General features: G+C 39.1%; 1 protein-coding gene across 1 annotated transcript in view; it reads right to left on the bottom strand.

The window, feature by feature from the left end:
- ESR1 (estrogen receptor 1) overlaps window positions 1–21,190 on the bottom strand; it is a 445,612-nt gene extending 424,422 nt beyond the window's left edge. The window contains exons 1-2 of the mRNA XM_003255892.3: window positions 21,022–21,190; window positions 9,282–9,412 (exon numbers count right to left, since the gene is read on the bottom strand). The gene's annotated coding sequence lies outside the window, so the exon portion shown is untranslated. The remainder of the gene's footprint in view (window positions 1–9,281; window positions 9,413–21,021) is intronic.
- Between the last annotated feature and the right edge of the window lie 5,456 nt (window positions 21,191–26,646).

Raw genomic sequence — 26,646 nt, 5'->3', positions numbered from 1 at the left:
CTAAATGTCAAAAATAATAAAATAAAACATAGAAATTTTTAGAAGAAAATTTTAGAAAATAGGAGGTGGCAACCTACTCATCTGACAAAGGGCTAATATCCAGAATCTACATTGAACTCAAACAAATTTACAAGAAAAAAACAAACAACCCCATCAAAAAGTGGGCAAAGGACATGAACAGACACTTCTCAAAAGAAGACATTTATGCAGCCAAAAAACACATGAAGAAATGCTCATCATCACTGGCCATCAGAGAAATGCAAATCAAAACCACAGTGACATACCATCTCACACCAGTTAGAATGGCCATCATTAAAAAATCAGGAAACAACAGGTGCTGGAGAGGATGTGGAGAAATAGGAACACTTTTACACTGTTGGTGGGACTGTAAACTAGTTCAACCATTGTGGAAGTCAGTGTGGTGATTCCTCAGGGATCTAGAACTAGAAATACCATTTGACCCAGCCATCCCATTACTGGGTATATACCCAAAGGACTATAAATCATGCTGCTATAAAGACACATGCACACGTATGTTTATTGCGGCACTATTCACAATAGCAAAGAGTTGGAACCAACCCAAATGTCCAACAACGATAGACTGGATTAAGAAAATGTGGCACATATACACCATGGAATACTATGCAGCCATAAAAAATGATGAGTTCGTGTCCTTTGTAGGGACATGGATGAAACTGGAAAACATCATTCTCAGTAAACTATCGCAAGGACAAAAAACCAAACACCGCATGTTCTCACTCATAGGCGGGAATTGAACAATGAGAACTCATGGACACAGGAAAGGGAACATCACACTCCGGGGACTGTTGTGGGGTGGGGGGAGGGGGGAGGGACAGCATTAGGAGATATACCTAATGCTAAATGACAAGTTAATGGGTACAGGAAATCAACATGGCACATGGATACATATGTAACAAACCTGCACGTTGTGCACATGTACCCTAAAACCTAAATTATAATTAAAAAAATAAAAAAAAGATGGACTCAAGAGAACAGAATAAACCAATAGCTATCTAAAAAATAAAAATAAAAAAGAAAATAGGAGGTGGGAAGACTCTTTGAAGTAAGATAGGAAATTCAGAATATGTATAGGAAGAAAAATTTTATTTCATACAATTATATTTTAATTTTGTAGCAGAAAATTACAAAAGTAAAATCAAAGGAGAAATTATTGACGGGGTAAGGTTTAGCAATTCACTGGCCAAAAAAAAAAAAAATAGAAAAAATGCTCAGAATCACTATAATCATCAGAAAATGGAAATTAAAACCACAATGAGATATCATCTCACACCTGTTAGAATGGCTGTTATGAAAAGGACAAAAGATTAAAAGTGTTGGCAAGGATGGGGAGTAAAGAGAACCCTTGCACACTGTTGGTGGGAAGGTATGTTAGTACAGCCGCTATGGAAAACAGTAATCATACAATTACTGAATGACTCAGCAGTCCCACTACTGGGTATATGCCCAAAGGGAATGTATTCAGTATGTCAAAGCCATATCTGCACTCCCACGTTTATTACAGCATTATTCATAATAGCCAAGATGTAGAATCAATCTAAGTATCTATCAACAGATGAATGGATAAAGAAAATATGGTATATGTTCACAGTGGAATACCATTCAGCCTTAAAGAAAGAGAAAAATATTGTCATTTGCAACAATGTGGATGAACCTGGAGCACGTTATATTAAGCGAAATAAGCCAGGCACGGAAAGACAAATACCAAACGATCTCACTTACATGTAGAATCTAAAAAGGTCGACATCATAGACATAGAGAGTAGAATGGTGGTTCCCGGGGCTGGGGCATGGGGGGCAGAGGGGTGGGAGGTGCGGGTTGGAAAGACGTTGGTCAAAGGATGCAAAACTTCAGTTAAATCGGAAAAGTAAGTGCAAGAGATCCATTGTACAACATGGTGACTATAGTTAATAACAATATATTATACTCTTGAAAAATGCTGAGAGGTTTTAAGTGTTCTCACCATAAAAATGGTAACTTCATGAGGTAACGCACACGTTAATTAGCTATATTTAGCCATTCCACAACGTGTGTATATATATATCTCCATATTGATATATCGAGATATATGTATATCTCAAAATATCATATTATACACAATAAATACATACAACTTTATCTGCCAGTTTTTAAAATCTATAATAGTCAAAGAACTTTTACAAATTTTTAATAAGAGAAAAGCAACCATATAAGGGAGAAATAGGTCAAGGATATCCATTGGTAATTGACAGATAAGAAAATCCAAAGGAACAACAATAATGTGAAAAGATGCTTAAGCTCATTAGAAGTCAAGAAAATGAAAAGAAAATTAACAATGCTTACTCATTAGATCAGCAAAGATTAGAAAGCAGGGAAATAGGAGTACTAGTGAGGAGAATGATACTCTCAAACATCACTAGTGGGACTGTGATTTGCTATAATATTTTTAGAAAATAATATGAAAAAACTGATAAAAATGTAAAGATACACATACATTTTAAACCAGCAATTCTACTCCTGGGACTCACACCATAAAAATAAAACCCCCAATTACTAAGAATATGTATCTAAGAATATTTGTAATGACAGCACTTTTTTATATGTTGAAAACTTTTCACAACAGAGTATCAGCTGAAAGCAGATTACTTGAATAAGTTATAGTAAATTCATACTGCACGCAACTACTGAAAAGAATGAGATAGAGCTATAAGATTTATCAGAGTCTTTTATATTGCAAAGTGAGAAAACCAAGATTCAGAGTAATACACACACACATATATTATGTATATGACCTTATCCCACAATTTATGATAAACAGGGACCATTGCCCTGAAAAATCAGTGCATGTGTAAATATTGGGTTGTGTGAGCATGGAGAAAAGAGTAGAGGATACACATTAACCTGTATTGATTGGTTTCTGTGAAGGGGTACAGAACAAGAAAAGAGAAAGGAAAAAGGGAGGAAAAAAGACCCCCAAGATCTCTGTAACATAATAGAAATATGCATGGCACAATAACAAGAGAAAATGTAAAAAATAAAATTCTATCTGTTAAATTAGTGGAAATTACCTATTATATTTAATAATAGAAGGCCAGGCGCAGTGGCTTACGCCTGTAATCCCAGCACTTTGGGAGGCCTAGACGGGCGGATCACGAGGTCAGGAGATCGAGACCATCCTGGCTAACACGGTGAAACCCCATCTCTACTAAAAGTACAAAAAATTAGCCGGGTGCAGTGGCAGGTGCCTGTAGTCCCAGCTAGCTATTCAGGAGGCTGAGGCAGGAGAATGGCCCGAACCCAGGAGGCGGAGCTTGCAGTGAGCCCAGATAGCGCCACTGCAGTCCAGCCTAGGCGAAAGAGCAAGACTCTGTCTCAAAGAATAAAAATAAAATAAAATAAATAGAATAAGTTCGTAGACAAGGACTACAAGAGGCATAGCCAAATAAAATCATGATTTGATTTCTAGATGGGATTTCGAAAAATTTTTGCTTGGAATTTTTAAAGAGAACTTCTACAATGAAATCATGTTTTAAAAGGAAGTAAAAAATATATATATATCTGGCAATATTCCTTAAGGGCTTTATAAAGAACTTTGCCCATTGACATTCTATTTCCACTTTTTGAAATTACTCTTAAGGAAATAAATAGATGTGGACCACAATCCTTGTTAAAACACCTAAGTAGTGTAAATAAATTCTAATGTTAAATAAAATCTGCAAGATACAACATCATTTCAATTTGCAAAATACGTACCTGCGTGTGTATCTATTTTATGCATATATTTTATATATACATATAATGTGTATATATACATATATACACTATATATTACAAGTGGAAATTGTGTTGTATCTTGGATTTTTATTAATTATATTGTGGGAATATTTTATATTTTTAATTTACATATATACACACTTAAATATGTATACCTACACACATATATATTGCTAAGAAAAAGATGAAAAGAAAATATACTAAAATACTGTTAGTGATTACAGCTGATGAGAATAAGTGATTTTTACGTATGTCTTTATGCTTATCTCTTTTCTAAACTTGCTAAAATTAATATGCATTCAACAATATGCAAAAATGCAATAATCATTTTTAAATGGAAGCATAAGAAAGATAATGATTTCATTTTGAAATGAACATTGGCATTTCTAGTCAATTCTACATGTTCAGAGGCATAGCCCGCCTCCAATGCTCCTTCAACATTAGAGCTTTTGTGCTAGACGCTCAGAAACCTAAACACACGGCTTACATCCCTTGGATAAAGGTCGAAGCACAGCCCTCTAGATTAGCAAACTATCCTGCCAGTATCATATAAACCCTGGAACACCACAAATCCTCATGTTTTGAGGACAAATCCTTCCGGTAGGCAGCTCTCAGAGAGGCTATACAGAAAGCCTTCCTATGATTCCAAACCAGTAAAGCTGTTTTTTTATTTTACATCTACTGAATAGCAGTCATGATTTATTTCTTCAGGTTTCCAGGTAGAACAGATTTCTATAGTTTGGTCTAAAGTCTTAACATTGGAAACACTTCCTCCACGTTTTCTGTGGTTTCTCCTCCTGAGTAGAAAGGATATCAGCTGAAACCCTAGGCAAGGGCAGGCTGTGGGAAGGCAAGCAAAGCTGCAGGGATGACCTGGTGTGCTCTCATGGCACAGCAAGAAAAACCAATAAGCTTTGGTCTTATCCCAGGAAACCTACCCTGAGAGGACCTGACCAGCTAAAAAGGTAAACAATGGCCCTGTGGCGCATGCTTCTTCCCTCCCACCTCCCTCCTGCCCCGCCCTGGGAGGGCCTTGTGCTTCCTGGTTGAGGCAAACAAGGATGCCCGCTACCTCTTCTTCCCATGGCCCAGTAGGATTGAAGAAAGATGAACAGAAACAGCAGTGGATCACTTTCAAGCACACTAGTCAATCTCTCCTGTTGCCAAAGTCAGTTGAAGAAATGGGTGCTGCATGTTGGAGCTGAGTCAAAATCACAAAACTATGAAGAGCTTTTCAATACTCAACTAGTAACAAAGCATTATTTCCACTTCCATGAGCAGTAATATATTATTGAAGTAGGTGCCAAAGCAATGGCTGAATGTTGCAATAGGAAGAAAATGTAAACATGTATATGTGCATGCAGGGTCTTAGGTCTTAGCTGATTCCAGCTGCTGGTGTCTGGCTTTCTCTGGCATCATGGAACCCAAAAGTCCAAATAACTAAGATTTTTCACTGGTTGTTGTACACACACAGCTTCAGACTGTACAGAAAATTCTGGTACCTCTTATTTGATATTATGTGTCAGGCCAACAATATGACACATAGAAAACTAGTATAATCAACTGTGTGACCTTGTGATGTAGACAGACCAAAATAAATGGAATAAACCAGCTGAATCTTTTAGACTCAATCTACCATAATCAAAGCATGTACTAAGGCTCCTCTTAGCACACACCCAGACTGATTAATAAAACCAGTCCCTTCCTCTTGCCACCTGACATAAAGGCAGGAATTACAATAAACAATACTGGAATGTATTTACTGGGTTGCAATTTACTTAGAGACAAGATTAAAGCAACAAGATAAAGTCCAAAATGGGAAAAATCACAGCAGATAGGTACCTGTAAGAATGGAAATACAGCAGAGAAGTAATTTGTCCCAAATAGAGAATGAAGAGACATAATGGCAGCTTATTCATTAGTGGAAATGAACACATATTATTATACTGTAGTCAGTTCTTGATTATTCACGTGTGATTTACCAATTTTTTGGCTTCTCCTTCTCTCTGCAAGCCTTTGTACATCTGAGTCATCTTCTTTCCATCTTTTCCATCATCTTTTCCGTCTTTAGTTCATATGTGTTTAGAAACCCCCAAAATAATGATATAGATCAGTAATCCATATAAAACTTAATTACAAAAGCAAAACTGATGGCATGGCTATTATACTGGTCAAAGGATCCTTTCACCTCTCCAGTTTGGGACCAAATCTGATGACACATTTTCACTAGAGGAGGAGAAGTCAGCATGGGAATTGAGCTTGATAAATAAAATTACTAGTCAGCTAATCTTAGCCTGTTGTCTTTCTGCTAAGTAAAAGTGTTCCAGATATATATAATCTGTCAGCTCTATTAAGTATCATTTATAGGCAGGAAAAATGTACTCTTACGATGATCAGAGTCCCCATATCTCACACACAATGGGAATACAAATATCATTTCACAGCGGAAGTCTGAGTTCCTCATTGAATGGATGACAAGCTCCCTATGGAAAGAGATCCTTCATTTTTATACTGCTTCTCTATTTCCTTCAGGATCTAAGCCCTCTGCCTGCATACACAACCTGGAAACCCATATTTACAGGACCAAGATCTTGAGTTATTGTCCTAAGTTCAAGTCCTGTCATATCATTACCAGCTGGGTAGTCTTTAGCAAATTACTTGATTTTTCTAAGCCTTAGTTCACTTTCCTAGAAAGTGGGTTTAATGAAACCCACTCCTAGAGCTGTTGTAATGACCGAACAAACTGTTTTCTATAAAGTGCCATAGAAAGCAGAAAATAATCTGGTGGGTAAATGAATAGGTATCACAACTGTCATTCTACAAACTACTTGACTGAGCTCGCTGACTCCAGACATGACTAAGTAGACCATAAAAGAAATGGAACTTTTATGTTTTAAGTTAAGAATTGACTTTTGTGGCCAGGGGCATTGGCTCACGCCTGTAATCCCAACACTTTGGGAGGCCAAGGCGGGTGGATCACCTGAGGTCAGGAGTTCAAGACCAGCCTGGTCAACATGGTGAAACATAGTGAAACCCTGTCTCTATCTCTACTAAAAATACAAAAATTAGCTGTGTGTGGTGGCGGGCACCTGTAATCCCAGCTACTCGGGAGGCTGAGGCAGGAGAAATCGCTTGAACCCGGGAGGCGGAGGTTGCAGTGAGCCGAGATCGCACCACTGCACTCCAGCCTGGGTGGTGATAGAGTGAGACTCAGTCTCAAAAAAAAAAAAAAAAAAAAAAAAACAAAAACAGAATCAACTTTTGTAACTTGAGTGTTGGATCGTAAAAAAAATATGAAATAGTGGGAGTGGGGGCAACCCCATGTGTGGCTTCTACACTAACCTATCAACATACGTTTTACATCTTTTATTTTTTAGCCCTTAAAATCTTTCTACTCAAGACCAAATTTTAATATTAATAGAGCCAAATATATTTGATTATGGGAGAACCACTGATGTTCTGTGTTGTTTATAAATTGGAAAGGCAGCAAAAATGGAGGAGAATTATTCTGGTGACCCAACCTAAGTGACACAGTTACTCAGGCAGATGCACAATAGCATCTAGAATCTCAACAGTTTGCTTCAGGTCTCTCTCAAAATCTCAGCAACAGCACCTTAGACCTTTCTGGAATCACCAGTTTTGGATCTAAGACTTCAAAGTGGGGAAAGCAATGCAAGACTACTCAGGAACTGACATGCGTAGAAAAAAAAAGAGAGAAAGGGAGGTGTATGCTGAAAATGGCATGAGATCCATACCGCCAGTGACTTGCACTGGTTCTCCTACTTTGTTCAGCCTCAGCTAGATGGAAGACTCATTTATATGTTAAAACCTTTTTTCCCCCTCCTTCATTATCTCTCTCTGCTGCCCAAAAGACGAATCAAACTCACTGCATCAAGCTGGCAAAGAGCTACTGGCACCTTCCACTTGGAAGTAAGAAGCTACAGCAGCTCACCCATTAACATTTCTGTGATTCACAGGAGAGCTCATTCACAGCTGCTCAGACTCTGAGCAGAGAGATTAGAACTAGAACTGTTTAAAATTCCTAAGCCAGAGGAGTTTCATGGGGCGGGGTGCTTCTAAACAGCCTGCAGTCAGCCATGCCCTTGCAGACAAGACTCTGGGGGTTCCACATGCACCTCCAGCCTCAGAAGACTGGCCTAACCAGTCCTGCAGCACTTTTGAGGACAGTAGCTAAGCCTGGAACTGGTGACTTTATTTACCATTTTTGGTTAGTCACTAAGTAAAGTCTTTGCCTAGAAACCTTCATTTCCTATGCAGTAGGGTAGAAAAGGTCCAGCTAAAAATTTTCCTGAAATACTTCACTGAACAGGCCAGTTCTACAATTAGGAAATTACCACGCTGAGTAATATTTGCCAGTCTGGTTTTTAGTGAAGTCAGGTTTAGTCCACTGGCATCTCAGGCTGATTGGCAGACAGACCTAAGTCCTACACCCAACCCCTCCCTTGCAATTTGGGCAGGTTATATTTTTAAAAGTCCAGACTTCCTGTGCTTTTGAACATTTTGAAGGCTAGGATAGTATTCACAAATCAGGGGTGCATTTAATCTTTTATATCACGTGCCTGCTACTGGATTTGCAAAATGCTACATAGATACACAGCCTCTCAAGTTGGCTTCTAGGCAATGGTGACAATTTGCACTTTCATTGTAATAGAGGCATGACTTTTCAAGAGGTTTGTGAACTAGTTTTAAAATGTTCTATGGAGGAAATGAGAAATGGACTTGACAGTAAGTTATTTTATCTTAATTTTAAATAAAAAAATGTAATTACTTGGTGACCACAAATACAAGTGGCATGGCTTGTCTTTCCCCTTGTGAAACTGCTACCTGTTGTTTTGAATAATTAAATTCAATAGAAAAGTTTCTTAATGATTGAGAAGGTTAGAATTACGTCTCTATTTTTAGGTAGGTCACTGAATATGTAAAGTCTATATTCTGAAGATGTTCTCCTATTTTAGGGTTAAATTAAATGCACACTCACATTTTGCTTCCTATTAGCACCACACAACTGGCAAGAGGAGAAGGAGGTTGTGAAATTCAAATCAAGAAAGGTTTTCACTTGCTGGAAACTGTGGTAAAGCGCTGAGGGAAAAAAGAATGAAATAAAAGCTCTTAAGAAAAAAAAAAAAAAACGCTTGGGTTTTCCATACTTAGAGTGGACTATTGAGTATGTAAATAAATTGGTTAACCTCTCTGATACTAGGCAAAGAAACCTCACCCACACAGTATAGACTTGGGGATTTTTTTAAATGGTGGTAGTGCATAGATTGTTTCCTTAATTTCAACCTAAGCAACACATGTAGAGTGCCCATCAGATAGTAGGTGTACTGCTAAGCCGCTGACAATACACACTTGATAATGAAAGAAATTAAATGAAAAATCGTTCACCAAACTGATGACCAAATTAGATCTTATGAATTCATGGACAAAGTCAGGAGAGAGAAAGAGGAAACTAGTATGTTCACACATACCTCAGTGATGGTTCAGAGTTCAGATTAAAATTTACATCCTTTTTCAAGAAGTGCTGTGCTGATATTTGGTACTGCAGTCCCGGAGAATGTGAAGAGATCTTTGTGCTTACTTCTTCCGAGTTTTCTTCTTCCTTTTGTTTTTTTAACAAAGAAGGAAAGGGAGAGGTGGGTGATTTCTCCAGATTTCCTTAATTAAAGCTAGTTTGATTCCCCACTTAAGTGAAATAAGGCTGTTAAAAAGAAAAGTAGTCTCACTTATCAATAGGCACTGAAGAATCAATGTTTGGCTTACCTGTTCAGATCAAATTCCTTGATTACATTATTTTACAAAGCTGAGTAGGGCTTAAGCTAATTACCACTGATGCCATTGGCAAGCATTTCTTCATTCACATACAGGCCATAATCCACTACACCAACTCAGACCCACGGGATGACTTCCATTTCTTCTTTTTTTTTTTTTTTGTTTTTGAGACGTAGTTTTGCTCTTGCCACCCAGACTGGAGTGCAATGGTGTGGTCTCGGCTCACTGCAACCTCCACCTCCTGGGTTCAAGCAATTCTTCTGCCCCAGCCTCCCAAGTAGCTGGGACTACAGGCGCACACCACCATGCCCGCCAGCTAATTTTTTATCTTTTTAGTAGAGATGGGTTTCACCATGTTGGCTGGGCTGGTCTCGAACTCCTGACCTCCAGTGATCCACCCACCTCAGCCTCTCAAAGTGCTGGGATTACAGATGACTTCCATTTCTATAGATCCATTTTGCCATTAGAAATTAAAAAAAAAAAAAACTCCCAACCCACAGTATCTCAAATCACATGTGCAGCAGCAGAACAAAACCTGTTGTGGCTGTGGTAGGTATGATTTTACCACGAAGATTCAGACATTGTTACATGGTTGAAAATGTGGTCACTGCACAGAGCAAGTGAGAAATTGAGCAATGCAACTTAATACAGCTTTTCCCTATTGCTTATAAAACAATGTTCTTAATTTTTAATTATATGTAAAATTCTTCTGAATTTTTACTTTATTATAAGTTATTTCAATAGACTCCCTTGGGGTGCTTTAAGAATATCCCATGGGGCACTTTTTTACTGTGGGTCATCAGCCTAAGCTATTGGAAAAAGGCCCTGAGTTTTTTTTGGTTTGTTTTTAAAATGTTGTATAACAGCTTTAAATGTGCAAGACATGATAGAGTGGGGGAAAAAAAACTTGTTAAATTCTTAACTTTGTTTTTCCATCTGAAATATTAGTATGCCTGTGTTTTTATTTTTTCCTAACTCCAAGCAACAGTGAACCTAATTTACAATTTTTTTTCTCAAAAAAAAAGGAAAGGTTAACATTGTATTAGGGAGGCTTCAGAATTAGCAGGTGCACTCCGACAGATTTACAGGGGCCAGTGGACTGATAGCTGTATTTTAGGACTGGGAAACATCTGCTCAAAGTAAGTAGTTTATGGTTTCCATATCAAATAGAAGAAAAAGTACCACACTGGTCCTGAAACTTTGGTAGTTGTGTTTTTAGAAAACCAAAATTCACACAAATCCTATTCTAGGGGACTTGTATATTTCATTGCTGTGTTCTACTAAAGTTAAGGAGGTACAGAAATTGCTCCATGAGGAAATGATAAAGGTCAGAGCCTCAGAATTTTAAGTGGAAAATTCATAAGCATGCGTTATGGCAGGGAAAAAAGGCTAATTAAATATAACACTCAACTAAACTATAAAAAAAGACTTGTTTTCTCCATGTAAGTCAGATTATATGGGCTTCCTCCACCACTTCAACCCACTAATCTAAAGTAATGAAATGCAATCTCTGGAAGTACTCAGAATTAGACATGTAACAGATAATAACAGAGATTTGAAGAAATTTTGTGCAAACATGCAACAACCTTAGGAATGAAATCTTTTTTTTTTTTCACTCTAGTCCTTTAGTCTCGCTCTAAATAACCACATGAAGTAAGGAATTGGCTGTTATTCAGTAAATTTGGACTGTGGACACTGACCAAATGGCTTGACATTCTACCTCCACCCCTTATCCTATTTTCAGTCCACATTTTCCCTCCACAGTGACTTTCTGGTTATATATTATCTGGTTTGGCCGTCTCCACTGCCCACTTCAGATAATTGCTCAATTCTCAACTTGGCTCCTTGCTGCATAGGCTTGACCTAAGAGAATGGATGAAGAAAGAGCCAGCATTTTCCTTTGATCTCTCAGAACTCAGGATTCCATTATATAATCTACCATAAATCCTGGCAGTCGAGATTGACACCAACATTGAAACTTGCCATAATATGACACTCTTTATTGATTCATTATGTATTCTGACATTTCTTCATTAACACGAACTCAATACTGCAGTCTGTCAGTGACAAGAAATTTTTCTTAGTTGCCTTCTCAATATTTTTGAGGGTTGCCTTGGTTAATTTTTCTCTTCTGCTATCTAAGCTTCATATGCCAAATGTTCTAACTGGCTATCTGCCTCTAAGGTTTAAGCTCACAGATGTTTCCTTGTGACCACAGAAAATACTACTCCGCTGAGAATAGGTTTGATAAATAAAATTGGCAATAAATTTAGAACCAAAGAGCTGGATAAAGAAATCAAGTGCAACCCATGTTATCCACACTTTTGTAAATCTACAAACTAGTCTAGTGTACCCAGTGATAGTAGATTCTAGGAATCCCATCGACAAAGTAAAGTCTTAAATAATCCCAAAACCTCCTTCTATGTAGCAGTACAAATCTTTTCCCCTACTAAACATTACCATGGCTTCTAACAAGCAGAGAATTGGCACAACAAATTTCACTTCTATTCCAAGTGCAGAGGGAGGAGTAAAATGGACAGAATCCAAATGTCGAGAAAGAAGTGAAGAAGGGACCCTGCAGAGCCCAGATAGGAATAATACGTGAACTGTTCTAAGTGATTAATACTCCACTACATTAATACCTCTTATGCAACACGAATGCTGCAGTAAGCAGGAGACCTTTGCTTTCTGCTTTTTTCCCTTTCCTAGAAAACATTTTCCTATGAGTCTTTCCCTTCACAAATGACATGTGAAAGAGCTATGTGCTGGATTTGTGAAGACTGAGTGATCTGGAGGAATAGGACCATCAAACGGACAAGAGCAGTGTTCTTCCTGTTGAATGTTATCATGTCACCTTCTCCTGGTACTTCCCTTCTCAAAATTCAAAGCCCAGGCATTTCCACCATGGAACATTCTCAGGAGTGTAGCATCGTCATTTGAGATTTACTGTAACTAAAGTGAAATTGTTTAGTGGGTTTGGCCTTTTTCCCTCCCAACTCTACCCCCAGTAGCTCCTTGCCTTTTCTTTTTAAATTGTTGCTCTAGCCTTTTATTTCCCCTCGGAAGAGAAGGAAAAGGAGGAAATCAGAAAGGACACTCATCCTCCTTCCCTCTACCCACAAATCACAGAATTTAGCTTTTCCATTCCCGTAACTGTAAAGCATTTTAGCAACTGCAGGAGAGATCACAGTTTTCCTTTCCAACCAGAATCCTAAATCAGTGCCATGAAAACACGTGCCTTTTATTCCTAGCACAGATGCCCATGGGTTTCATTGTGTTTATACTGTCAGTATCTTAAGTCCCTTTTTTTTTTTAGGCAAGGTCTTGCTCTGTTGCCCAGGCTGGAATGCAGTGTGCAGTGGCACTATGTCAGCTCACTGCAGCCTGGATCTCCTGGGCTCAAGTCATCCTCTCACCTCAGCCTCTCAAGTAGCTGGGACTACAGGCGTGCACCACCACACCTGGCTAAATTTTGTATTTTTTATAGAGATGGGGTTTCGTCATGTTGCCCAGACTGCTCTCAAACTCCTCAGCAAGATCAATTCACCCACCTTGGCCTCCCAAAGTACTAGGATTACAAGTGTGAGCCACCGGCATTAAATGTTCTGTCGCCCAGGCTGGAGTGTAGTGGCACAATCTCAGCTCACTGCAACCTCCACCTCCCGGGTTCAAGTGGTTCTCTTGCCTCAGCCTCCCTAGTAGCTGGGACTACAGGCGCATGCCACCACACCCGGCTAATTTTTTATTTTTAGTAGAGACAGAGTTTTACCATGTTGGCCAGGCTGATCTCGAACGCCTGACCTCAGGTGATCTGCCCGCCTCGGCCTCCCAAAGTGCTGGGATTACAGGTGTGAGCCACCACACCCAGCCCTTAAATCACTATTCTAAGAGAAGGTTGCTAAAGGCAAAAGCTATAGAATCATAAAATACTATAGCTGCAGGGACCATACATTTCCCCTAGTCCAAAGATTCCATCCATTTTGTGAGGGAAATGAGGTGTTAAAAATAAAAGACTTATTCAGTACCCAACATAAAGTACCTATTTAATAAATATAAAAAATTCTAATGGTCTGAATCCTAATCTCGTAGAAATATGATCATTTTCTTCTGCATCTATATCTTGTCCAAAGAAAATAATTTTACTATAAAAATATTCCAAGTAAATAGCATTTTACACATATAAGGCATGCTGCCTTTCAAAGTTATATCACTTAGTCTTCATTGTATCACTAGTGTAATGTTTTGGTGGCTGTCTGGTAGTTGTTCTGCCCATTTTACGGTTAGGAAGACGGGGCACCAAGCTTGCAGCTTCTCACTGCGAACATCAGTGGCACAGTTCCATCTTTTGACTCTCAATACACTTCTTTCTCCACCAGTCATTTCTGAAACAAAATCTTTACAACCATAAACAATCATGATTTCAAAAAACAAGTCCTAAAAGATTTTTTTAAATGGTGTGACACCTCTGTTGAACTATTTCCATCACCTCCGAATTGATGTACCCACTCTTCATCTGAAAACTTCAATCCACACAGTATTTTTCTAAGGTTAAGTCTTTATTTCATTCCAATCCTACACCAACATCTTTAATGACTACAAGATAAAATCCAAGCTCTTAGTAGGACATCTGACTCTCCACTTCTAAATTACCTTCTACCTCCACCCTGCACTTTTCTTAACTATGTTTCTGTCAGACTGATGGTTTCCCAAAACCTTCTCCCCCATGTCTTTCACTATGCACCTCCTTTTCCTTGTATTTTCCCGTGTAAACATTACCTGTCCTTTAAGGTCATGGTCAAGAGTTGCTTCCTACCCAAAGCTATCCCTAACCGTCCTGCACCAACCCAGAAATACCTTCTCTTTATGCTTCCTCACCATGGTGCTCATCACTCTGCAAGCACGCTTCACATTCTACTCAGCTGAATTGTATTAGTTGATGTTATGGCTTTAGGCACATATTATAGTGTGCTACTCTGTAATAGTCACATATCATATTATGTGCCTTACTGATTATACCTGATAGAGATTGTCTAGGGATCAAGGAACATGTCAGGCTCAATCTCACTCTACAATTATGTGCCAAACACCAGTGTGTACCAGGCACTTCCCAAGGCACAGGGTACAAACCTGAACAACCCCATCTATGCACCCGAGGCACTATTTATTTATTTATTTATTTATTTATTTATTTATTTGAGATGGAGTCTCTCTGTGTCACCCAGGCTGGAGTGCTGTGGTGTTATCTCAGCTCACTGCAACCTCCGCCTCCCAGGTTCAGGCGAATCTCCTGCCTCAGCCTCCCAAGTAGCTGGGATTACAGGCATGCACCACCACGTCCGGCTAATTTTTTGTATTTTTAGTAGAGACAGGGTTTCACTATGTTGGCCAGGCTGGTCTCAAACTCCTGGTCTCAAGTGATTCACTGGCCTCAGCCTCCCAAAATGTTGGGATTATAGACATGAGCCACCATGACCAGCCCTGAGGCACTTTTAATCTAGCTGGGAATAGAGGCTCTAGGACAAGCCATAATAAACCACAGCAAGGCCCTTGTCAGTATTACTCATTTCTTAAATAAAATTAGAAAAAGAATTTTAACAACATGAGTTAAATTAAATTATTCATATATCAGATTCTAAGTAACCTTAATCCTTAAATATTCTTTCAGAAAACTTGATGCAGGTAGGATTTCCAAAATCTTAAATTTTGTAGATTTTCTAAAATTTGGAATTTCCCAGTAAGGAATTTCCAAAATTGCTTATTAGAAAGAAAGAGCAATTTGTGTCTTTATTTGTCACATAGTTTTAAGGTGAAAGATAATAAAACAGATTACTATATGTGATGTGGTTATCTTTATTAAGCACCTTTCTTTACATGGTTTTAAGCAAATAAATTCTGACCAGTTATTGCTTCTAATAAATAATTATTAGAGTACAAAAGCCAAATTTCTTCTGTCAGATACACTCAAATTTTCTTGTTGATTTCTTGGTGTCCTTAGTAACATTCCGAAAGGAATTATTCCAATGAGACCATTTCTATGAACAGCAGAGGAAAGAAGGATCTCAAAAATGCAGATCATCCGTTTGCAAAAGGACCTTGATGGCTTCCTCTGAACCAATCTAGGGGAGGAGGTATGTTTAGGGGAGCTGAGCTGCTGGTCATTTTGACAAGGAAACAGTTGGGAAAAGAAATGTCAAAAAGCCAGTGGCACTCTTCTATTCCAGCAAAAGTCAGGAACCTCAGCAAGTGTACTCACACTAAGCTCTCTAGGATTGTCAACTTGTTGGGGCCTGCCTCTTCTGCCTTGTGATTGGCCTGTGTGTTGTCTTCAAGGCAGCAAGAAAGGAGAACTGGAAGACTGCCCATGTTATATCCATTCTTAGCAGGAAAACCCAAAAAAATGAGAGTGGGTGGCAGTTTTAAATAGGAGACTAAAGCCAGATGAAGTTATTAAAGTCTGTGCTTAGGGAAACCAAGCTCCAGGTATGCATTCAACAAGGATCTTGATGGGTTTTACAACAGAAAGGCTAGGGAAGCTCCTAGCCACTTGTCTTCTCAAAAGAAATCAGAGAGCATCCCAGAATACTGGAAGGGTGCCCCCAGAAGAGGATTACCACCATCCCCCCAAAACCCCATCCATCCTGCTGCCGTACTCACATTCCAGCTTTGCCACATGCCAGGGAGGTGGAGACTCCCCACCCACACTTCCACCCTGGCACACTTTCTGTTTTTGAGAAGCATAAACCAATCTGCCCCTCATATCTATCTCATAGCACTACAGCCAGGTGAACCCTCATTCACTTGGTGGGAAGATTTTACATGGAACTAAGTAATAATTTATGCACTGCATATAACAACTTACTTTTTTTTTTCTTTTTTTAGATGCAGTTTCACTCTTGTTGCCCAGGTGGGAGTGCAATGGCACGATCTCTGCTCACTGCAACCTCCGCTTCGCGGGTTCAAACGATTCTCCTGTCTCAGCCTCCCAAGTAGCTGAGATTACAGGCCCATGCCACCACGCCCGACTAATTTTTGTATTTTTAGTAGAGACGGGTTTCACCGTGTTGGCCAGGCTGGTCATGAACTCTTGACCTCAGGTGATCCACCTACCTCAGCCCCCCAAAGTGCTGGGATTACAGGCGTGAACCACCAATCCCAGCCACAACTTGCATTTTATAAAAGTGAACTTTGTACAAAACTCTCTTACATGCATTACTTTATTTAATCCTCATGAAGAGCCACAAAACTCCTGTGACTCAGATGTAATTATTCCCATTTTACAGATGAAGATACTGAGGCTAAAACAGGGTGTAATGTTATCTCCCATCAGCCCCAGATGCTTAACTTGCTTTCCCAAGGCCAAATTCATATCGATTACAAACTTCAAAAGTTAATACTGTCTCAAGTAATGGCTAAAAGCATGAGCTTTGGAATTAGATGAGTTTATCTTCAAGTCCTAGGGCTGTCGCTTTTGAAGCTGTGTAACATTGGGCATGTTACCTAGTTTTGCAAAGCCTTGGTTTCCTCATTTGTACAACGGGAATCATAACATTGTTCACCACCTGAGGTTGCTGTGAGAATCGCAAGTGATAACACTATAAAAAGCATTGCACAAAGTAAGAGCTCCCCCAACCTTAGGTGCTGCTATAGTTGTCATTATTACCACCTCATGGACATATGTCATGGGGCCAGAGTGGGAGAGACTATCTCAGGTCTTTGGTATCACATTGAATTAGAACATCAGCATACAACCGGGCATGCTGGCTGACGTCTGTAATCCCAGCATTTTGGGAGGCCAAGGTGAGTGGATCACTTGAGGTCAGGAGTTTGAGACCAGCCTGGCCAACATGGTAAAACCCCGTCTCTACTAAAAATATGAAAATTAGCTGGCCATGGTGGCACATGCCTGTAATCCCAGCTACTCTGGAGGCTGAGGCAGGAGAATTGCTTGAACCTGGGAGGCAGAGGTTGCAGTGAGCTGAGAACGCACCACTGCACTCCAGCCTGGGTGAAAGAGCGAGACTCCATCTCAAAAAAAAGATCAGCATACAGCTCTATGTGTTCATGGACTAAGACATGAAGCAACATGCTTCTGTTGATGTGAACGGGAATGTGAAGCATTTGTAACACGTTTTTGACACGCTCATCTCAGCAAGATTTTTTTATTACCCTTCTCATCACAAAGATAGTCACAAAGGAGAGGAATGATGGAAGGAAGAATGATGGAGCTTCCTGGACTTTCTCTTCCAACACTTTATACTCATTACAGAAGCAGCACCATTTCAACAGATGGTATGCTCAGTTGATTGGATTGACTGCCCTTTGTTTTTTAGATCAAGTTTCCAGTTATGATCAGATGTTCATAAATTCCTAGCAGCTTTGGTGCTGACCTTGAATTATTTCACTGATTCAACCAACATGTATTGAGTACCAGGCACTGTGCTAGGCTTAGAATACAAAACATGGCATATCCGTAGAATGGAATATTATAAGTACCAATACATGCTACGACATGGATGAACCTTGAAAACATGCTAAGTAAAATAAATCAGACACAGACATAAATGATTCCATTTACATGAAATGTTTCAAATAGGCAAATCCATAAAGACAGAAAGTAGACTGGTGATTGTCAAGTACAGGAAGACAGGAGAAATAGGGAGTGACTGTTGATAGATATGTGATGAAAATGTTCTGGAATTAAATAGTGGTGATGGTTGCCCAACTCTGTGAGTACACTAAAAACACTGAATTATACATATTAAAGGGGTGAATTTTATGGTATGTGAATTATATTTCAATAAAGCTGTCATAAAAATAATTAAAACTAATTTAAAATGTTAAAAGATTGAGATAAGTACACAATAAATGCCAGTTACTCTTAAAAAAAAAAAAGAATAGAAGTAACTTCCTCATACTGAGTTTCTAATGCTTGGAGACTGCAAGGAGTTTAATGAGTGGCTTAATGTCATTTATTCCATATAGTTATATCTGGTAGCTACTCTTAGTACTCCCACTTTGCAGATGAGAAATTCAAGGCAGGAGGTGAAATAATCTGCCTCTAATTGCACAGCTAGAGAGTGATGGGAGCCATGGCTGGTACTCAGTCATTTTCCATGGATCTGAATTAAACTACTTAATATCAGAATTCTTACTGAAGAGTGATCTGCTGCGGAAAACCTGAGCAGAGGTATCAGCTTTCCAGCAGAATATTCTTAGGGGCAGAAGGATAGGGTAAGCCCCTTCATTCTCTGAAAGAATCATAGACTTTCAGAGAGAAAAATGTTATACACCTTAGATAGAACCATAAAACTCAATGATGTGTACGTTTTTGCTGTTGTGTCCAGTGGGAATGATTCCGAGGAAGTCTAATGAGATGTTGCCCAGAAGACAGGCACACCATCATCACTCTTACCTGTACAGTGCATGCCTTTGAAAATAGCACTTCATTAGACAATACCCAGGAGGTTTCACAGATGGCGCCTCTTTCTCAGAGATTAACAAGGGAGACCCTCTCCTGATAGAGGTGGATGGACAGGACCATATCTCCACTGCCATAGATGAAGACTATGCTGTGAGTTTTTTTTACAGTGTGGATGGTCTACCCAGAGCTGGGTCACTCTCTTCCTTGCCCTTTTTTCCAAATAGCCAATCTGCCGTTATGGAGCACAGCTGTTCCCTATTTAAAGCAAACTAAACTCAACCACCAGGCCCTCAGCCCAAGGGATTGTTCTGACCAACTAGGATAAATGAATGCAGATAGACTCAGAGAAGACCTGCAGATAACCATGTGAAAATGTTTAGCAGATGCCTGATGTAAATACTTATACTGTGTGGAGGTTTAGAGTGAGTGTTTGAAGAGAGGGTAGATGGTAGCTAGCTCTAAACCCAATATTGAACAAAAAGACACAGAGTTATCAGAAACGAAAGATAGTTGGACTTTGTTCTTGCTACAAGTTTAAGACGCAAGAGCTTTATTCCTTTCCTTGACTGTCACGAGCAATAAAACGAAACAAGTATCTCCAAGTGTCCAAGAAAAATCTTCTACTTGTAAATACGACCCTTGTATTCTTAAGGAACATTTTGCTTTTTTCCTACATGCCGTATCTTTTACCTACATTGTTTTTATTTCTAATTTCCTTGAAAATCTGACATTCTAGAGTATTTTATCCAACTGCTACAGCATTATCTGCATGCATTCCAAGGCCTAGTGGGCAGTCATCACAGGATATTAACGAAATCAAAGAAAACATTTGCTTTTGAGAAATAGGAAGGGATTTTACGGTATACAAATGGACCCTGAACCATCCATGGTTCTCAAACATTCTCATCCAATTTAAGTTCTCTGTACATTTCAGAATTCAGTTCAAATACTTCTACCTGGTCTTCCTAAGTTCACTCTCAACATTAAAATATGTATATACCACATTCAAAACCAGATGAGTTTCCCAGCAACCTCATATACATGGAGTTGCTCTGTAAGCCTATTAGATCTGGCACATAAAAGCATTAAAAATCTGGCACCTTTAAGCAGGAACCATTGCCATGATCACAAGTCCTCATTAAGCCCAACCTTTCTATCGAGTAAATTGCTTTAAAATCTTTTAATCATGTTGGCTCCTACGGACTTGTTTGAGAGAATACTGGTTATCTTCTTGACAAAGTATGAAACTTACAGTTCAACGAGCATTTCCTAAGACATGTGGCATTCCTCTAACCAAAATGAAAGTATTCTGCCCTGTCTTGTGACTGCCACATCATTACCCGAGTAGCCCACTGCTATATGTGGTGGAGTCATTATGTATGTGCCATCGTGAGGCAAAAAGGAACTGAGAAAATGGGACACTAGGACTCAAAAGAGCTTGCTTAAAATCAGAGGCCAATTTCAAGACAGAGGGGCTCGTTCTTGTGCTGCTAAATGTGTAGCTTTTCAGAAAACTTGACTGCCTTTAGGAAACAAATAATGGCTTATTCACATCGCTTAGTTCAAACTCACATAAGTTAGGGCTCCAAAGATTAAGAAAACAGGTAGTGTGTTCATGCTACTCTGAGATTTGTCCAATTAAGAACTTATAAAATTCTAACACAGTTCAACAATACAGTGTCTCCTAGCTAGTGCTAGATCCAATAAATTTATGTTATCTGGAACAGACAGGCAGCCTGTGTGTGCTGTACTAAGAAAAGGGTAGTCGGATTGCCCTCTGCCTCAGCTAAATATTATTCTAGAAGTGAATTTTCCACTGTACCAAGTTTAGATTTCACATTTTATCATCCCAGGAATACTTGCCAGTAACTTTGCAAAATATCTTTGGAGCAGAAAGACGAAAAAATGAACATTTTTTAAAGATGAGAGGTAAGCTCTGAAGTTACAATATGCTTGTAAACAGTAGCACATTATATCAAAAAGGAAAAAACAAATTGAGAAGAAATAGGAGTACCTACTTGAAGAGAAGATTATCACTCAGAGACTGTCTTCTTATGCTATAGAATGGGCAGGAGAAAGGAGCATGGACCTTTCGAGCCTGTTAAAGAGCTTCTGAGCATGGAGCCTGCATTTTCAGTTTTGGTAAAATCCGTTCTGAGTCGGTAGACAGGAGGCTGTTATGACCATGAAATTAGGAAATGCAGTAACTCAAAAATAAAGAACTAGCACCACCATTTGACTAGGATTGGAAAATCTCATTGAAAAAATAGAGGAGGGGGTGGCCTTGCTTTTGCCAAGCCAGGCCCGAATCTAACTTTCTTAGCACCTCCATTAAGATGGATGTTCAAGAAGAGGTAAATCATGTGTTAATCTGCCTGAAATATTTTTTATATGATCCAGCCGATTTTCTCTTTATTCATAATAAAGCTTGAAGTCTAGACAGGCATGTGGAGTTGGAAAAAAAAATAAAACATCATTCAGCACATAAATTTTGTTAATCCAAAGTTAGCTACAGCTAAACTAAAAGCAGGGGCAAGGAAATATCTTCTGTGAGTGTTTTTTGGGACTTTCTTACTCAGGCATGGACTCAAAAGCCCGCTCTGCACTTCTTGTTACTGATTAATGAGGTTCTTGACTTCAGTAACCTGCAGAGGTCTAGCTTCTCACACTCTTCAGCCCTTCCTTCTGTCATATGATCCTTCCATAAACTGTCCGGTATTTCCTGCAGCAATTTTTAAGTTTATGAGGTTATTGATTGTTTGTTTAACACTAAGACAAACATTTTAAAGTAGCAAAGGGGCTGTAAAATCATATTAAAAATTTTAAAAAATATTGACCTTTTAATATCTCATCATGTCTAGTGTGGTTTATGCACTAGGTACTTTAAATGAGTTTTTTAAAATATTTTCGCTTTTTCTTCTCTACAAGCCTTGAAAAAGGCTGGCTTTCTGGCAGTGAGAATGGTAGAATGGGGCGGAGGCAGGATCTCTCTCTTGCTACTGTATTTCTCTCTGTCCCAGTACCCAGTACAGAGGAACACCTGCCAAGTGAGAGGTGCATCTCAAAACCGGCATGGGAAAGAAAGAAAACCAAAATAAATAATCAATACTTTAAAACATTTTGAAATAAATGATCTTAACTGTCTTCAATCTTCTCTGTACTTGTCAGTTAGCCCATAAAATAATTTAAATATGTAAATTTGTCTGAGAGGAACTTCTCCAGAATACATAGAGCAGGACACATTTTAGTTAATATGTAAAGTATTTAATTTCAAGTGACTGAACATAAAATCTCAACAAGATTCACTCACACAAGGAATAATCATGTATACTAATGCATTGTGGGGGTTCTATAAGCATTTTTATTGTTTTTATTATGATTTCTGGTGAAAGGTAGATTATTGAATAACATGCTCTGAACAGTTTAAGTGTTTTGAAAGTGAAATTTTTTTTCTAAATTAATTAAATCTTTCAATTATTTTATTTGCCAGAATAGGTGAAGTATGCTTTTCAAACAGCATTTAGCTACCTGTTAAAACCAGTTTTACACATCAATACAGAGGTGAAAATTACATAGAGCAACAGTTCTCAAAATAGGACAGCTAATGAATTCTGAACTGAAGGTTATAGATTATTTCCTTTTCATTAGAAAATACAAATGTACAATGTAAATTGTATGTAAATTATAAATTAGATTAATTATCCTTTAAAAAACTATTATTGCTATTCATTTGCATTCCAATATGTGCTTTCTTGAGTGCAAGAGAATAAAAATAACAGCAAATGTCTTCTGAGCATATATAGTCATCCCTTGGTATTAAGGTTGGAGTATTGGTTCCAGAACGAATCCCTGATATAAAATCACGTAGTATTTACATATATCCTATGCACATCCTCCTGTATACTTTAAATAATCCATAGATTACCTATAATACCTGAAAGAATGTAAATGTGAAGTAAATATGTGTTATACTATATTGTGTAGAGAATGAAAAGGGCAAAGTCATGTTCAGTACAGGCACAATTTTTTTTCCTGGATATTCTTTTCTTTTTTTTTTCCCCCTAGTATGCAGCTATTTTCCTTGATATTTTTTATCCAACCAGAGGTTGATTGAATCCTCAGATGTGGAACCCACAGATATGGAGGGCTGGCTGTACTAGATGTACTAGTTTAAGTATCTAGTTTAAGCATCTTTGTAGCAACCCAGTGAGGTAGGTACTACTAAAAACCCATTTTGCAGTTGAGGAAACCACGGGATACTGAGATTAAGTACCTATACCAGCTGGGGCCAGGGTTCAAACTCACATGGACCAACTCAAGCCCCCATGCTTTTAACGCTCCGTTTCAGAATCTGAACCAGCACAAGGAATTACACACAAGGACGCACTATGGGAACACACGTGCTTTGTATGTGTCATGAGAGGAAACTGTTGACAGGTTTATCAGTGAATGGGTAAAAACAGTTCCATCAAATCAATCCAGAAAGGTTGTTATGAATCATTTTGAAGTTTATCATTCTAATGAAATCACTAAAAATAAAAATGTGTGCTTGGACCAATACATTTTTTTAAACTATTCTATGCTTTCTTATAGGTAAAATATATATATATCCTTTAAGGAAAAGTGTCTAATTAAATTGCATTCATCACTATTGGACAATTAGGTTGAACAATTAAAAAAGAAGAAAACAACAATTTAAATGAAGCAGTATAATACAGTGTAATTGAAACACAGGACAAATTTAATCTCGTAAGTATAATTCAAAGAGAAGTATCATGCCATTACGCCTGATTCCCTCACACACATTTTTCAAATGAAAAATAAAGCCTGACATTTCATCAAAATCATGTTATCACTACATCTTTATTTTTTTAAAAAAAAGAGGGTCAACATACATTCCTTGATAGTGTCACATTGTTTATTAAGAAGCACAGAACAATGAAATTCTAGAAATTTTTCAGGTTCCAATCTTTTTTTGATACATTCTCCCATTCCAGAAGAAACCACTAACAGCCTGGCTTCCACAAGCAAAGTAAAGCAGAAAATGGATGCAATCTGTCTGGGTTGTTCAAGCAAAATCCTGCTGTGATCTGGGTGATTCAGGCTAAAATAAAAAATCAGGTTTTTTATTTGGACTGTGTGTTTTTATCTTCCACCCCAGATGATAGCAGAGTCTGGGACTCAGTTACGTAGTTAATTGCCAAAATTCTTTATTCGTTCTTCTCAGCAAAGATGGTCCCACTGGGCACTGCTCAAAACACTATCTCAGTTCTATCACTCTAGCAAAACAGCTCTGGGCTTCTGGCTTTCCTCATGAAGAGCAACCAAAATTGAAACTCTGCCTACCTGGAGATATCAATCAGTACCTGACCACTCACTCACTATTGTTCTAAGGAAAATTGCCATGCTCTCAGCTCCTGTTACTTGAACAACCAACTCAAGTTCACACAACCTCCCCACCCTACGCCCACTTCAGATCACAGCTAACTGGACCATGGTGAGACACCCAACCAAAGAACAGCCAAACTATAGACTGGCCAGTGACCTAGGACATGACCAAATGTGAAAAAGATGAACTGGACCAATCATTCAAGCTCTGAGGGTACGAATTTGGAAACCTGCACTGCTCTGAGGGTATGAATTTGGAAACCTGCACTGAGGTCATGAGCCACAAAGGACAAGGGCATGTCTCAGGGTGGCATGGAGGCCAGAGTAAGGAAAGGCTCCTAGCAAGTGAAGTTATGCAGGAACAGAGAAAACCAATGAGCTGAGATGACACATACGGGGCTCTGAACCCATGAGCACATGGCAGGGTCTGGCTAGATCTGCATGGGTCACTGACAGGGTTGTAGAATTTCCATAATTTCTTCTATAGCCCTTATTACCAGGTATCCAAGGGCACCTCTGGTGGTCTTTCCCATCAGAATAGTGTAACCTAAGAGTGTTAAGCTACCTAAACACTCATCCGGGGCCTACGTGCTGGCTGGTTGGTTGGTTGGTTGGTTGGTTTTGAGATGGAGTCTCGCTCTGTCACCCAGGCTGGAGTGCAGTGGCACCATCTCGGCTCACTGCAAGCTCCGCCTCCCGGGTTCACGCCATTCTCCTGCCTCAGCCTCCTGAGTAGCTGGGGCTACAGGTGCCTGCCACCACACCCGGCTAATTTCTTTTTGTATTTTTAGTAGAGATGGGGTTTCACCATGTTAGCCAGGATGGTCTTGATCTGCTGACCTCGTGATCCGCCTGCCTCAGCCTCCCAAAGTGCTGGGATTACAGGCGTGGGCCACTGCGTCCAGCCCCAGGTGCTGGTTTTTATAGCAGAGGCACAAAATCCATCAGTAGCCCACTTTTCAGTGTCCAGATCTAGAGTGTTTGACAACAGAGCCATAATATGACCCATCCTCAATGACACCATATACTGTCTTTTACTCAATGTGAAAGCCCTAGTTCAAGCTTATAGGGATAAAAATAGTCTCTTTCTTCAAATTTTTTTAAAACTATCTTTCTTCAAATGACAATGTCAAGCAAAAAATACTTTTGGGAAAAATCAAGAAATTTGAGCCTAGAAGTTCAAGACTAGCCTGAGCAATGTAGAAAGACCCCGTCTCTATTAAAAAAAAAAAAAAATTTGTTTTAATTAGCTGGGTGTGATGGCACATGTCTGTGGTCCCAGCTACCTGGAGGCTGTGGTGGAAGAACTGTTTGAGGCTGCAGTGAGCCACGTTCGTGCTGCTGCACTTTTGCCTGAGTGACAGAGTAAGACCCATCTCCAAAAGAAAAAATGCAATTGAACCTTACATTTCATCTGTAGAAAGGCTTTTAAAGTCTGCTTTCATAAACTATGTGCCTCCTCTTTATGTACACACATATACACAAAGCCATAAACATCTCATGTGAGGAAATAATTATGAAAAATTTTCTATTAGAAGAATAAATGGGCTATCATATTTACAGAAGTGACAAAGGAAGCAACATTGAAGAAGACAATGATTTAAAACAAAAACATTATTGATACTGCTGAACCAAAATAGCTTTCTGACCCTTCTTACTCCCCACCTGCCTCTCAGTCTTTCTTCTCCCCACTCTCCCAGCCAGCTCGGTCACCAGATACACAAATGCACACACTTCTCAGTGGGAAGCAAGGTCTCAAGTAGGATCCAGAGAAGGCTGGCCCTTCGGGTAGTTTACATTCGTCAACTACTAAGGTGTACTTCTGAGCAGAAAGGAGAAATTCACATATTTCCTCTAAGGACAAGAGGCCAGTGTCAGACAAAAATGATATTTAAATACAGCAGAGACTCTGTTGCTAAGTTTAACTTCCCAACTTGCACAAACACCGGAATTTTAGCGAAAAGAGCAGTGACTTTACAGAAGAAAAATCTCTGTAAACCACTGAGAACAAACAAAGTGAAGCCTTGATTCCTGTACCAGGTACCAATTAGCAGTGGAAAGCGCCTGCCTTGAGGCTTCCCGTTTGCAATGTAGCTTAGTGGAAGAGGGTCCTGCCTATGCATGCCTTTGATTGGCCCCAGCAGCCGCAGCCTTGGCCCCCCAGCGCTGGGGGCTTCTGTGAGCCCAGCAGTGATATTCAGCACCTGCCTATTCACCTGGCCCCGCAGGAAGGAAGAATCGGAAAGAATTGCAGG

The sequence above is a fragment of the Nomascus leucogenys genome, chromosome 3 (assembly GCF_006542625.1).
Source record: "Nomascus leucogenys isolate Asia chromosome 3, Asia_NLE_v1, whole genome shotgun sequence".
NCBI classification, from domain to species: domain Eukaryota; kingdom Metazoa; phylum Chordata; class Mammalia; order Primates; family Hylobatidae; genus Nomascus; species Nomascus leucogenys.
This window is presented reverse-complemented; position numbering and strand designations above follow the sequence as displayed.